At 29.1% G+C, this 16163-nt stretch overlaps 1 long non-coding RNA gene across 1 annotated transcript in view; it reads right to left on the bottom strand.

Moving 5' to 3' along the window:
• The window catches only part of LOC133644281 (uncharacterized), a 117630-nt gene extending 102894 nt beyond the window's left edge, over positions 1–14736 (bottom strand). The window contains exons 1-2 of the long non-coding RNA XR_009824749.1: positions 14690–14736; positions 14468–14607 (exon numbers count right to left, since the gene is read on the bottom strand). This is a non-coding gene — a long non-coding RNA (uncharacterized LOC133644281). The remainder of the gene's footprint in view (positions 1–14467; positions 14608–14689) is intronic.
• Positions 14737–16163: the final 1427 nt, after the last annotated feature.

Below are 16163 nucleotides of genomic sequence, written 5' to 3'. Positions count from 1 at the left end.
ACAATTTGTTTTAGTTTTTCGACAATGCAATTTGAATAACAAAAATGTTTTTGTAATTTTTTATTTAAATTTTTTGGATGATGCAATTTGAATAACTACAATTTTTGTAATTTTTTTTTGACGATGCAATTTGAATAACTACAATTTTTGTAATTTTTTTTTGACGATGCAATTTGAATAACTACAATTTGTTTTAGTTTTTTGACAATGCAATTTGAACAACAAAAATGTTTTTGTAATTTTTTATTTAATTTTTTTGACGATGCAATTTGAATAACTACAATTATTAATATTATATTTGACAATGCAATTTGAATAACTACAATTTTTTTGGGACGATGCAATTTGAATAACTACATTTTTATAATTTTTTTGGACAATGCAATTAGAATAAATACCATTTTTATTTTTTGGACAATGCAATTTGAATAACTCCAATTTTTTATTTTTGTTTGTCGATGCAATTTGTATAACTACAATTTTTTATTTTTTTTTGGACGATGCAATTTGAATAACTACAATTTTTCTTTTTTGACGATGCAATTTGAATAACTAAAAATTTTTTGACAATACAATTTGAATAACTAATTTTTTTATTTTTTTTTGAAGATGCAATTTGAAAAACTAAATTTTTTATTTATTTATTTATTTTTGGACAATGCAATTTGAATAACTAAAATGTGGTTGTTTTTTTTGACAATGCAATTTGAATAACTACAATTTTTTGGTTTTTTTTGGACGATGCAATTTGAATAACTCCATTTTTTTTTTTTAAACTACAATTTATAAAAAATTTTGACGATGCAATTGAATAACTCCAATTTTTTTTTTTTGACAATGCAATTTGAATAACTACAATTTTTGGTTTTTTTTGGACGATACAATTTGAATAACTCCATTTTTTTTTTTAAACTACAATTTATAAAAAATGTTGACGATGCAATTGAATAACTCCAATTTGGTTTTTTTTGGATGATGCAATTTGAATAACTAAAATTTTTTGGGGATGATACAATTTGAGTAACAAAATTTTTTTTTTGAAGATGCAATTTTTTGGGACAATGCAATTTGAATAACTAAAATGTTTTTTGTTTTTTTTTGACGATGCAATTTCAATAACATCCTTTTTTTGGACGATGCAATTTGAATAACTACATTTTTTTTGGACAATGCAATTTCAATAACTACAAATTTTTGTTTTTTGAAGATGCAATTTGAATAACTACATTTTTTATTTATTTATTTTTTGACAATGCAATTTAAATAACTACAATTTTGGGGAGTTTTTTGGACGATGCAATTTGAATAACTAAAATTTTTTGGGAAAAACTACAATTTATAAAAAAATTTGACGATGCAATTTGAATAACTCTAATAAAAAAAATTTTGGACGATGCAATTTGAATAACTACAAATTTTTGTATTTATTTTTTTGACGATGCAATTTGAATAACTACAAATAATTTTTTTTTGACGATGCAATTTCAATAACTACAAAAAAAAAATTTTGATGATGCAATTTCAATAACATACTTTTTTTGTTGACGATGCAATTTGAATAACTACAAATTTTTTTTTATTTTTTTTTGACGATTCAATTTGAATAACTACAAATAATTTTTTTTGACGATGCAATTTCAATAACTACAAAAAAAATGTTTTGATGATGCAATTTCAATAACATCCTTTTTTTGTTGACGATGCAATTTGAATAACTACAATTTTTTTTGACAATACAATTTGAATAACTACTTTTTATTTTGAAGATGCAATTTCAATAACTACATTTTTTTTTTGACGATGAAATTTGAATAACTACAATTTTTTTTTGACAATACAATTTAAATAACTACTTTTTTTTTTTTTGAAGATGCAATTTCAATAACTAAATTTTTTATTTATTTATTTTTTGACAATGCAATTTAAATAACTACAATTTTTGGGAGTTTTTTGGACGATGCAATTTGAATAACTAAAATTTTTTGGGAAAAACTACAATTTGTAAAAAATTAGTCGATGCAATTTGAATAACTCCAATTAATTTTTTTTTGGACGATGCAATTTGAATAACTACAAATTTTTTTATTTATTTTTTTGACGATGCAATTTGAATAACTACAAATAATTTTTTTTTGACGATGCAATTTCAATAACTACAAAAAAAAAATTTTGATGATGCAATTTCAATAACATACTTTTTTTGTTGACGATGCAATTTGAATAACTACAAATTTAAAAAAAAAAAATTTTGACGATGCAATTTGAATAACTACAAATAACTTTTTTTTGACGATGCAATTTCAATAACTACAAAAAAAAATTTTTGATGATGCAATTTCAATAACATACTTTTTTTGTTGACGATGCAATTTGAATAACTACAATTTTTATTTATTTATTTTTTGACAATGCAATTTAAATAACTACAATTTTTGGGAGTTTTTTGGACGATGCAATTTGAATAACTAAAATTTTTTGGGAAAAACTACAATTTATAAAAAAATTTGACGATGCAATTTGAATAACTCCAATTAATTTTTTTTTGGACGATGCAATTTGAATAACTACAAATTTTTTTTATTTATTTTTTGACGATGCAATTTGAATAACTACAAATAATTTTTTTTTGACGATGCAATTTCAATAACTACAAAAAATAATTTTTGATGATGCAATTTCAATAACATACTTTTTTGTTGACGATGCAATTTGAATAACTACAAATAATTTTTTTTTGACGATGCAATTTCAATAACTACAAAAAAATTTTTGATGATGCAATTTCAATAACATACTTTTTTTGTTGACGATGCAATTTGAATAACTACAATTTTTTTTGACAATACAATTTGAATAACAATTTTTTTTTTGAAAATGCAATTTCAATAACTACATTTTTTTTTGACGATGCAATTTGAATAACTACAACTTTTTTTGGACAATACAATTTGAATAACTACTTTTTTTTTTTGAAGATGCAATTTGAATAACTACATTTTTTATTTATTTATTTTTTGACAATGCAATTTAAATAACTACAATTTTTGGGAGTTTTTTTGACGATGCAATTTGAATAACTACAATTTTTTTTTGACAATACAATTTGAATAACTACTTTTTTTTTTTTGAAGATGCAATTTGAATAACTACATTTTTTATTTATTTATTTTTTGACAATGCAATTTAAATAACTAAACATTTTTGGAGTTTTTTGGACGATGCAATTTGAATAACTAAAATTTTTTGGGAAAAACTACAATTTATAAAAAAAATTTGACGATGCAATTTGAATAACTCCAATAAAAAAAATTTTGGACGATGCAATTTGAATAACTACAATTGTTTTTGTGTTTTTTTTGACGATGCAATTTGAATAACCACAAATAAAAAAATTTTGACGATGCAATTTCAATAACATACTTTTTTTTGGACGATGCAATTTGAATAACAACATTTTTTTTTGGACGATGCAATTTGAATAACTACAAAAAAAATGTTTTTGATGATGCAATTTCAATAACATACTTTTTTTTTTGACGATGCAATTTGAATAACTACAATTTTTTTTGACAATACAATTTGAATAACTACTTCTTTTTTTTTTGAAGATGCAATTTCAATAACTACATTTTTTTTTTGACGATGCAATTTGAATAACTACAGCTTTTTTTGGACAATACAATTTGAATAACTACTTTTTTTTTTTTTGAAGATGCAATTTCAATAACTAAATGTTTTATTTATTTATTTTTTGACAATGCAATTTAAATAACTAACATTTTTTGGAGTTTTTTGGACGATGCAATTTGAATAACTAAATTTTTTTTGAAAAACTACAATTTATAAAAAAATTTCACCATGCAATTTGAATAATTCCAATTAATTTTTTTTTGGACGATGCAATTTGAATAACTACAAATTTTTTTATTTTTTTTTTTGACGATGCAATTTGAATAACTACAAATAAAAAAATTTTGACGATGCAATTTCAATAACTACAAAAAAAAAATTTTGATGATGCAATTTCAATAACATACTTTTTTTGTTGACGATGCAATTTGAATAACTACAATTTTTTTTGACAATACAATTTGAATAACTACTTTTTTTTTGAAGATGCAATTTCAATAGCTACATTTTTTTTTTGACAATGCAATTTGAATAACTACAACTTTTTTTGGACAATACAATTTGAATAACTACTTTTTTTTTTTTTGAAGATGCAATTTGAATAACTAAATGTTTATTTATTTATTTTTTGACAATGCAATTTAAATAACTAACAATTTTTTGAGTTTTTTGGACGATGCAATTTGAATAACTAAAATTTTTTTTTAAAAACTACATTTTATACATTTTTTGGACGATGCAATTTGAATAACTCCAATTTATTTATTTTTGGACGATGCAATTTGAATAACTACAATTTTTTTGGGACGATACAATTTGAATAACTTCTTTTTTTTTGGAAGATGCCATTTTTTTGGACGATACAATTTGAATAACTAAATTTTTTATTTCTTTATTTTTTGAAGATGCAATTTGAATAACTAAATGTTTTATTTATTTATTTTTTGACAATGCAATTTAAATAACTAACATTTTTTGGAGTTTTTTGGACGGTGCAATTTGAATAACTAAATTTTTTTTTGAAAAACTACAATTTATACATTTTTTGGACGATGCAATTTGAATAACTCCAATTTATTTATTTTTGGACGATGCAATTTGAATAACTACAATTGTTTTGGGACGACACAATTTGAATAACTACATTTTTTATTTCTTTATTTTTCGCCGATGCAATTTGAATAACTACAATTAGTTTTTTGTTTTTTTTGACGACGCAATTTGTATAACTACTATTTCATTGGTATTTTTGTTGACATTGCAATTTGAATTATTATTTTTTTACGACGCGGAGGCCTCGCCGGGATCACCACAGAAGGGAGAAAAAAAAAGAACGGGTTTTTTTTTTTTTTCCGCCGACGACTAAAAACCTTTCCTTTGGCACCTTGTCCTGTGATCCGGAGTCCCTCCCCCGCCAGGGCGAGCCGTTATCGTCCAGGCGGGGGGATTAGGTGGTCCGGTGTGAAGTTATTAGCAGCGTGGAACAGCACGGAGTGATTGGGAGAGAAGAGTTGAAATATGGCTTCCTTATAGCTATTAATATGTATGCCTTAAATAGAAGCACAGCGCTAAGCAGCTTATGATATTATGAGGAGAATGTTCCCTCAGGGGCGTAATATGACAGACTCCTATTTACCAGATTGGCTGTACTTACGTCAAGCATCCTCGCAGCCTGTAGGAGGGAAGAAGATGAATAAGAGACAAGCATGAAAGTGAGCTGGAGCCAAACCTGCTGCAGATAGTGCAGGTGCCTCTGATTAGCCAATGTTCCCACAAGAAACGCCACATTGTCCAAGCTTGTCCAGGTGGGGGACCTGTCAGCGGCTTAGCCGGCGCCCCGAGATTAAGACCCGGGAAGTCATATTCCCCGGGGTTTTTTTTTTTTTTCGGGGGGGCGCTTCCATGAATGCTTAATTCCAAACAGTTCCTCCTCGTTCCGTGTGCCGTCACTCCGCTTCTCTTTTCTTTAGGATGCCACGACTACAAGTCGTCACCCAGGAACATGACACCTTGACAAAATATGGCTAGCTACTTAGCCAGCTACGCTAACACTAAGTCCAAGCTTGTCTATGCTCATTATTTCTATTGAAATGTTTCTTTAATTGTAAACAAGAGCCAAAATCCGGCTAAATAGTTAGCTAGCTACTCTAATGCTTTAAATTCAAGCTTGTCTATGCTCATTGTTTCTTTTAAAATGTTTTTTTAATTGTAAACAAGAGCCAAAATCCGGCTAGATAGTTAGCTAGATACTCTAATGCTTTAAATTTAATACCTAAACTATGCTCATTATTTATTTTAAAATGTTTTATAATTGTAAACAAGTGCCAAAATCCAGCTAAATAGTTAACTAGCTACTCTAATGCTTTACATTCAAGCTTGTCTATGCCCATTTTTTATTATAAAATGTTTTTTTAATTGTAAACAAGTGCCAAAATTCGGCTAGATAGTTAGCTAGCTACTCTAATGCTTTGAATTTAATACCTAAACTATGCTCATTATTTCTTTTGAAATGTTTTTTTAATTGTAAACAAGTGCCAAAATCTGGCTAAATAGTTACCTAGCTACTCTAATACTTTAAATTTAAGCTTGTTTATACTCATTATTTCTTTTAAAATGTTTTTTGAATTGTAAAAAAGGGCCGAAATCCGGCTAAATAGGTAGCTAGCTACTCTAATGCTTTGAATTTAATACCTAAACTATGTTCATTATTTCTTTTGAAATGTTTTTTTGATTGTAAACAAGTGCCAAAATCCGGCTAAATAGTTAGCTAGCTACTTTAATGCTTTAAATTTAATACCTACACTATGCTCATTATTTCTTTTAAAATGTTTTTTTTTAAATTGTAAACAAGTGCCAAAATCCGGCTAGATAGTTAGCTAGCTACTCTAATGCTTTAAATTTAAGCTTGTTTATGCTCATTATTTCTTTTAAAATGTTTTTTTAATTGTAAACAAGTGCCAAAATCCGGCTAAATAGTTAGCTAGCTACTCTAATACTTTAAATTCAAGCTTGTTTATGCTCATTATTTCTTTTAAAATTGTATTTTAATTGTACACAAGTGCCAAAATCCGGCTAGATAGATAACTAGCTACTCTAATGCTTTAAATTTAAGCTTGTCTATGCCCTTTTTTTGATATAAAATGTTTTTTTTAATTGTAAACAAGTGCCAAAATTCGGCTAGATAGTTAGCTAGCTACTCTAATGCTTTAAATTTAAGCTTGTTTATGCTCATTATTTCTTTTAAAATGTTTTTTTAATTGTAAACAAGTGCCAAAATCTGGCTAAATAGTTAGCTAGCTACTCTAATACATTAAATTTAAGCTTGTTTATACTCATTATTTCTTTTAAAATGTTTTTTGAATTGTAAAAAAGGGCCGAAATCCGGCTAAATAGTTAGCTAGCTACTCTAATGCTTTGAATTTAATACCTAAACTATGTTCATTATTTCTTTTGAAATGTTTTTTTGATTGTAAACAAGTGCCAAAATCCGGCTAAATAGTTAGCTAGCTACTTTAATGCTTTAAATTTAATACCTACACTATGCTCATTATTTCTTTTAAAAAAAAAATTTTTAAATTGTAAACAAGTGCCAAAATCCGGCTAGATAGTTAGCTAGCTACTCTAATGCTTTAAATTTAAGCTTGTTTATGCTCATTATTTCTTTTAAAATGTTTTTTGAATTGTAAAAAAGGGCCGAGATCCGGCTAAATAGTTAGCTAGCTACTCTAATGCTTTGAATTTAATACCTAAACTATGCTCAATATTTCTTTTAAAAAATTTTATTAATTGTAAACAAGTGCCAAAATCCGGCTAAATAGTTAGCTAGCTACTTTAATGCTTTAAATTTAATACCTACACTATGCTCATTATTTCTTTTAAAATGTTTTTTTTTTAATTGTAAACAAGTGCCAAAATCCGGCTAGATAGTTAGCTAGCTACTCTAATGCTTTAAATTTAAGCTTGTTTATGCTCATTATTTCTTTTAAAATGTTTTTTTAATTGTAAACAAGTGCCAAAATCCGGCTAAATAGTTAGCTAGCTACTCTAATACTTTAAATTCAAGCTTGTTTATGCTCATTATTTCTTTTAAAATTGTATTTTAATTGTACACAAGTGCCAAAATCCGGCTAGATAGATAACTAGCTACTCTAATGCTTTAAATTTAAGCTTGTCTATGCCCTTTTTTTGATATAAAATGTTTTTTTAATTGTAAACAAGTGCCAAAATTCGGCTAGATAGTTAGCTAGCTACTCTAATGCTTTAAATTTAAGCTTGTTTATGCTCATTATTTCTTTTAAAATGTTTTTTTAATTGTAAACAAGTGCCAAAATCTGGCTAAATAGTTAGCTAGCTACTCTAATACATTAAATTTAAGCTTGTTTACACTCATTATTTCTTTTAAAATGTTTTTCGAATTGTAAAAAAGGGCCGAAATCCGGCTAAATAGTTAGCTAGCTACTCTAATGCTTTGAATTTAATACCTAAACTATGTTCATTATTTCTTTTGAAATGTTTTTTTGATTGTAAACAAGTGCCAAAATCCGGCTAAATAGTTAGCTAGCTACTTTAATGCTTTAAATTTAATACCTACACTATGCTCATTATTTCTTTTAAAAAAAAATTTTTTAAATTGTAAACAAGTGCCAAAATCCGGCTAGATAGTTAGCTAGCTACTCTAATGCTTTAAATTTAAGCTTGTTTATGCTCATTATTTCTTTTAAAATGTTTTTTGAATTGTAAAAAAGGGCCGAGATCCGGCTAAATAGTTAGCTAGCTACTCTAATGCTTTGAATTTAATACCTAAACTATGCTCATTATTTCTTTTAAAAATTTTTATTAATTGTAAACAAGTGCCAAAATCTGGCTAACTAGCTAGCTAGCTACTCTAATGCTTTAAATTTAATACCTAAACTATGCTCATTATTTCTTTTAAAATGTTTTTTTAATTGTAAACGAGTGCCAAAATCCGGCTAGATAGTTAGCTAGCTACTCTAATGCTTTAAATTTAATACCTAAACTATGCTCATTATTTCTTTTAAAATGTTTTTTTAATTGTAAACAATTAACGGTTAACTAGCTAGCTAGCTATTCTAACTTTTAATTCAAACTACTAGCATGTTTTGTTTCATTTTACAGCTGTCAAAAACAACAAGCTAACTAATGTGATTAATCACAAAAAAATTATCACAATACTATAATCATGTATATTTATTTTTAAATATTCTTGAAAGTGCCAAAATCCGGCGAGTTAGCTAGCGAGTTAGCTAGCTAGCTACTCTAACGCTAAATTCAAGCTTGTCTACGCTTATTATTTCTTTTAAAATGTTATTTTAATTGTACACAAGTGCCAACATCCGGCTAAATAGTTAGCTAGCTACTCTAATGCTTTAAATTTAAGCTTGTTCATTCTCATTATTTCTTTTAAAATATTTTTTTAAATTGTAAACAAGTGCCAAAATCTGGCTAGCTAGCTACTCTAATGCTTTAAATTTAATACCTAAACTATGCTCATTATTTCTTTTAAAATGTTTTTTTAATTGTAAACAAGTGCCAAAATCCGGCTAAATAGTTAGCTAGGTACTCTAATGCTTTAAATTTAATACCTAAACTATGCTCATTATTTCTTTTAAAATGTTTTTTTAATTGTAAACAAGTGCCAAAATCCGGTTAACTAGCTAGCTAGCTATTCTAACTTTCAATTCTAACTACTAGCATGTTTTGTTTCATTTTACAGCTGTCAAAAACAACAAGCTAACTAATGTGATTAATCACAAAAAAATTATCACAATAATATATTCATGTATATTTATTTTTAAATATTCTTGAAAGTGCCAAAATCCGGCAAGTTAGCTAGCTCGCTACTTTAACGCTAAATTCGAGCTTGTCTACGCTCATTATTTCTTTTAAAATGTTTTTTTAATTGTAAATAAGTGCTAAAATCTGTCTAGATAGTTAGCTAGCTACTTTAATGCTTTAAATTTAATACCTAAACTATGCTCATTATTTCTTTTAAAATGTTTTTTTTTAAATTGTAAACAGGTGCCAAAATACGGCTAAATAGTTAGCTAGCTACTGTAATGCTTTAAATGTAATACCTACACTATGCTCATTATTTCTTTTAAAATGTTTTTTTTTTTTATTGTAAACAAGTGCCGAAATCCGGCTAAATAGTTAGCTAGCTACTCTAATGCTTTAAATTTAATACCTAAACTATGCTCATTATTTCTTTTGAAATGTTTTATAATTGTAAACATGTGCCAAAATCTGGCTAACTAGCTAGCTAGCTAATCTAATGCTTTAAATTTAATACCTAAACTATGCTCATTATTTCCACTTCAACCGTTCCACCGTCAAAACATTCCTCTTAATCAGGACAAAAATCTAAGTTGTTTTTTTAACTGGAAAAATTCCCTTTTTTCCCCCGAAATTCCGCAGTACCATTTCTCAATTAAAAATGTTACTACTTCAACATTTCTCGACCAATTTGAAAAATTCCAACACCAACCATTCAAGCTTATTCAGAACATTTAAATTTTTTTAGCATTAAAAAAATGTTCCCGCTTTTCCCGAAATTCCCAAGTTTCCATGAAATTCCCATTGAAATGAATGGGACATTTTTCAAACTTCCACAATTCCCAAATTTTTCATCCGATTCAAACCATTCCAACTTCAAAATATTTAGCATGTTCAAAATTTTGTGCTATACTTTGACAATTTAAAAAAAAAATCCCGGATTTCCAAGAATTCCCAGTTTTCAGGGACATTTTCCCCACTCAAAATGAATTATCCATTTTTCAAACATCCACTATTCGCACATTTTTTATCCGATTCAAACCGTTTCAACTTCAAACTGTTCAGCTTATTCGGGAATCGCAGGCTTGTCCTTGACAAATTCCAAAATTCCCAGAATTCCAGGTTTTCCGGGACATTTTCCCCATTCAAAATGAATTGGCCATTTTTCAAACTTCAACCATTTCCACATTTTTCAACCGATTTAAAACATTCCACCTTCAACATATTCTACTCATCCTGGAAATTCAAACTATTCACTTTTCCAAGTTCAAGAAAATTTCAGGAATTCCCCTTTTTCAAACCCTTTTTTCTGGCGACTACTCCTTCCACATTTTTCAACCCACTTCAACCGTTCCACCGTCAAAACATTCCTCTTAATCAGGACAAAAATCTAAGTTGTATTTTGAACTGGAAAAATTCCCGTTTTTTCCCGAAATTCCGTAGTACCATTTCTCAATTCAACATGTTACTACTTCAATATTTCTCTGCCGATTTGAAAAATTCCAACACCAACCATTCAAGCTTATTCAGAACATTTACATTTTTTTAGCATTTAAAAAAAATGTCCCGCTTTTCCCGAAATTCCCAAGTTTCCATGAAATTCCCATTTAAATGAATGGGACTTTTTTTTAAGTTCCACAATTCCCACATTTTTCATCCGATTCAAACCGTTTCAACTTCAAAATATTCAGCCTGTTCAAAATTGCGTGCTCTACTTTAAAAAAAATTTTAAAAATCCCTGATTTCCAAAAATTCCCAGTTTTCAGGAACATGTTCCCCATTCAAAATGAATTGTCCATTTTTTAAACTTCCACCATTTCCACATGTGTCAACCTATTCAAACCATTCCACCTTCAACATATTCTACTCGTCCTGGAAATTCAAACTATCATTTTTCCAAGTTCAAAAAAAATTCCAGGAATTCCCAGAATCCCTTCCACCATCCAAACATTCCTCTTAATCAGGACAAAAATCTAAGTTGTTTTTTTAACTGGAAAAATTCAATTTTTTTCCCGAAATTCCCGACATTCCGTAGTACCATTTCTCAATTCAACATGTTACTACTTCAACATTTCTCTGCCGATTTGAAAAATTCCAACACCAACCATTCAAGCTCATTCAGAACATTTACATTTTTTTAGCTTTTCCCGAAATTCCCAAGTTTCCATGAAATTCCCATTTAAATGTATGGGACATTTTTCAAAGTTCCACAATTCCCCCATTTTTCATCCGATTCAAACTGTTTCAACGTCAAAATATTCAGCCTGTTCAAAATTGTGTTCAAGTTCAACAATTTAAAAAAAATTCCCGGATTTCCCAGGATTCCCAGTTTTCAGGGACATATTCGCCATTCAAAATTAACTATCCATTTTTTAAACTTCCACAATTCCCACATTTTTCAACCTATTCAAACCATTCTACCTTCAACATATTCTTCTCATCCTGGAAATTCAAACTATAATTTTTGTAAGTTCAAATAAATTCCAGGAATTCCAAAAATTCCCTTTTTATCAAACCCTTTTTTGACCCTTTTTTCTGTCAAGTACTCCTTCCACATTTTTCAACCCACTTCAACCGTTCCACCATCCAAACATTCCTAATAGTCAGGACAAAAAACTAAGTTGTTTTTTAGCATTTTCCATAAATTCTCGCTTTTCCTGAAATTTCCTAATTTCCATGAAATTCCCATATGAAGGTGACATTTTTCAAACTTCCACAATTCCCACATTTTTCATCCGATTCAAACCATTCCAACTTCAAAATATTTAGCATGTTCAAAATTGTGTGCTCTACTTTGACAATTAAAAAAAAAATTCCCGGATTTCCAAGAATTCCCTGTTTTCAAGAACATGTTCCCCATTCAAAATTAATTGTCCATTTTTTAAACTTCCACAATTCCACATTTTTCAACCTATTCAAACCATTCCACCTTCAACACATTCCACTCATCCTGGAAATTCAAACTATAATTTTTCCAAGTTCAAAAAAATTCCAGGAATTCCCTTTTTTTCAAACCCTTTTTTTACCCTTTTCTCTGTCAACTACTCCTTCCACATTTTTCAAGCCACTTCAACCGTTCCACCATCCAAACATTCCTCTTAGTCAGGACAAAAAACAAAAAGGTTTTTTTTAACTGGAAAAATTCCCGGTTTCCTGACATTCTTGGAATTCCTTAATACATTAAAAATGTTACTACTTCAACATTTCTCAACCAATTTGCAAAATTCCAACACCAACCATTCAAGCTCATTCAAATTTTTTTGCATTTTCCATAAATTACCGCTTTCCTGAAATTTCCTAATTTCCATGAAATTCCCATTTAAATGAATGTGACATTTTTCAAACTTCCACAATTCCCACCATTTTTCATCCGATTCAAACCGTTTCAACTTCAAAATATTCAGCCTGTTCAAAATTGTGTGCTCTCCTTCAACAATTTTTAAAAAAAAATTCCCGGATTTCCAAGAATTCCCAGTTTTCTGGAACATGTTCCCCATTCAAAATGAATTGTCCATTTTTTAAACTTCCACAATTCCCAAATTTTTCAACCTATTCCAACCATTCCACCTTCAACATATTCCACTCATCCTGGAAAATCAAACTATCATTTTTCCAAGTTCAAAAAATTCCAGGAATTCCCTTTTTTTCAAACCTTTTTTTGACCCTTTTTTCTGTCGACTAGTCCTTCCACATTTTTCAACCCACTTCAACCGTTCTACCGTCAAATCATTCCTCTTAATCAGGACAAAAAACAAAGTTGTTTTTTGAACTGGAAAAATTCCCGGTTTTCCCGAAATTCCTGGAATTCCTTAATACATTAAAAATTTTACTACTTCAACATTTCTCGACCGATTTGAAAAATTCCAACACCAACCACTCAAACTCATTCAGAACATTCACATTTTTTAGCATTTTCCATAAACTACCGCTTTTCCTGACATTTCCTAATTTCTATGAAATTCCTATTGAAATGAATGGGACATTTTTCAAAGTTCCACAATTCCCAGATTTGTCATATGATTCAAACCATTCCAACTTCAAACTCTTCAGCCTGTTCAAAATTGTGTGCTCTACTTCAACAATTTTAAAACATTCCCGGATTTCCAAGAATTCCCAGTTTTCAGGGACATTTTCCCCATTCAAAATGAATTATCCATTTTTCAAACATTCACTATTCGCACATTTTTTATCCGATTCAAACCGCCTCAACTTCAAACTGTTCAGCTTATTCGGGAATCGCAGGCTTGTCCTTGACAAATTCCAAAATTCTCAGAATTCCAGGTTTTCCGGGACATTTTCCCCATTTAAAATGAATTGGCCATTTTTTAAACTTCCACAATTCCCACATTTTTCAACCCATTCAAACCATTCCAACGTCAACACATTCCACTCATCCAACTAACACTTTCCCAAGTTCCACACCAAATTCCGTTTTTCCTGGAAATTCAAACTCTTCAACTTTCAAACCATTCTTACGTCCATTCTGTCAGCATTTCACTTCAACGTCAGCATTGGAACATTCGCATGCAATTCCTTCAGGAATTGCCTCTTCTAGTATTTCTTTGAGACCGTGTTTACTTATTGCAAAAGTAAACACTTGGCCTTTCACACTGCACTCTCAATACATTCATTGTTTTCAGTTTTTGTTGGATTGATGTTCCTTCTTTGAAATTACTTTCCATATTTTTATTTTTTTACATTTCTTCCTTCATTTAGGTTTGTAAGACTGAAAATAGAAACATTAAATAATATATAAAGTATGTTACATAAAGGAAATAGAAGGTTTAGTGTTGTATATTCACACAATAAACTACAACATTACACAACATTCCAACAATGTATGTGACTTAACACTATGAGCGTTGTCGCCCTCTACTGGTCCAATGTAGCACTACATGTATTAAACAAGGTTAGATCGTTAACTCTCAGACGTAAAACAACACAACCACGAATACAGAAGACATCACAAAGTCAGCAATTTCATGACAAAACTTAAATATATTCACGCACAAATGATATCTACTCACAAATGATATCTACTTACGAATGTTTGACCACGTTGACACGCCGGATGTCTACCATTGTTGCTGCTTGTCTGGATCAATGTGTCCGTCGCTTAAAAGGTCCGACAGGAAACAATGACTCGAGCACTCGGTAGAATATTCATACTTTGTTGTCCAGTTGCTGTTAAAAGTCACATTTTTGCAATTTATTTGTTACTTTTTTTAAATACCCAGGGTTGAATGAGTAGTCTTCTTCTACTCACCCCACTGCTGCGGCACGGTGACACACACGCCTCGCTGTCGCCCCCTGCGTAGTGGCGGGAGTACTGCACACATGATAAACCCTAGTTTTAATTTCCTATTTGGACGCCAGTTGAATGCTCTTTATTTCTTTTAACGTCTTCTTGAAAGTGTCAAAATCCCGTTAACGAGCTAACGTCCAATTCAAACTACTGACATATTCGTTTTATTTTAGGGCTGTCAAAACTAACGATCTACCTTTTTTTTTTTTTGCAACTTCATTTTAAGAGTTTATTGTTAAGTGTTTAATGTCATTTTACTATTTTGTTGACATTGTTTGTTTTCCATGCTTGTGTTGACATGTCCTTTCCTTTATATAGATTATTATCCCGCTCCTTATTTTCCAAAGGGCATAAAAAATATCAATAATTATCAATATTGACCAATATAATCATAATATTTAAATAATTACTGCATAACAAAAAATCATTTCCACAGTTAAATAAGAATAAGAGGGCAAATTAATGTTACACAGCCGTTATTTCCTGGCACTAAACCTGCAGAAAATAGTTCTTCTCAGGTTTCTATGTTTACATTTTCACACTTTGCACTATTTTCTTACACTTTATCAAGCATTTCTTACATATTCTTTATTTTTGCAACTTCATTTTAAGTGTTCAATGTGATTTTACTATTTTGTTGACATTGTTTGTTTTCCTTGTGTTGACATTTCCTTTCTTCATTGATAGCTGAGGGATTATAATCAGAAGAATATACATTTACAATAAAATATTTTCTTGCTCCTGATTTTCCATAGGTCAAAAAAATCCAATAATTATCAATATCGACCGATATAATCATAATATTTAAATAATTACTGCATAACAAAAAATAATTTCCATCATCAAATTAGAATAAGAGGGCAAATTAATGTTACACAGCCGTTATTTCCTAACACTAAACCTGCAGAAAATAGTTCTTCTCAGGTTTGTCTATGTTTACATTTTCACACTTTGCACTATTTTCTTACACTTTATCAAGCCTTTCTTACATATCCTTTATTTTTGCACCTTTGTTGTAAGATGTTATTGTTAAGACTATTTTGTTTGTTTTCCATGCTTGTGTTGACATTTCCTTTCTGCCTTGATATCTGAGGGATTATAATCAGAGGAATTTAGATTTACAATAAAATCTTTTTTTCTTGCTCCTGATTTTCCATAGGTCAAAATATTCTCATAATTATCAATATTGACCAATATAATCATAATATTCAAATAACAGCTGTTATTTCCTGGCACTAAACCTGCAGAAAATAGTTCTTCTCTGGTTTCTCTATGTTTACACTTTCACACTTTGCACTATTTTCTTACACTTTATCAAGCATTTCTTACATATTCTTTATTTTTGCACCTTCATTTTAAGTGTTCAATGTGATTTTACTATTTTGTTGACATTGTTTGTTTTCCATGCTTGTGTTGACATTTCCTTTCTGCCTTG

Source organism: Entelurus aequoreus, linkage group LG27, assembly GCF_033978785.1.
Source record: "Entelurus aequoreus isolate RoL-2023_Sb linkage group LG27, RoL_Eaeq_v1.1, whole genome shotgun sequence".
In the NCBI taxonomy this organism is placed as follows: Eukaryota; Metazoa; Chordata; class Actinopteri; order Syngnathiformes; family Syngnathidae; genus Entelurus; species Entelurus aequoreus.
The sequence above is the reverse complement of the archived record's forward strand: the minus strand, read 5'-3'. Positions and strand labels throughout refer to the sequence as shown.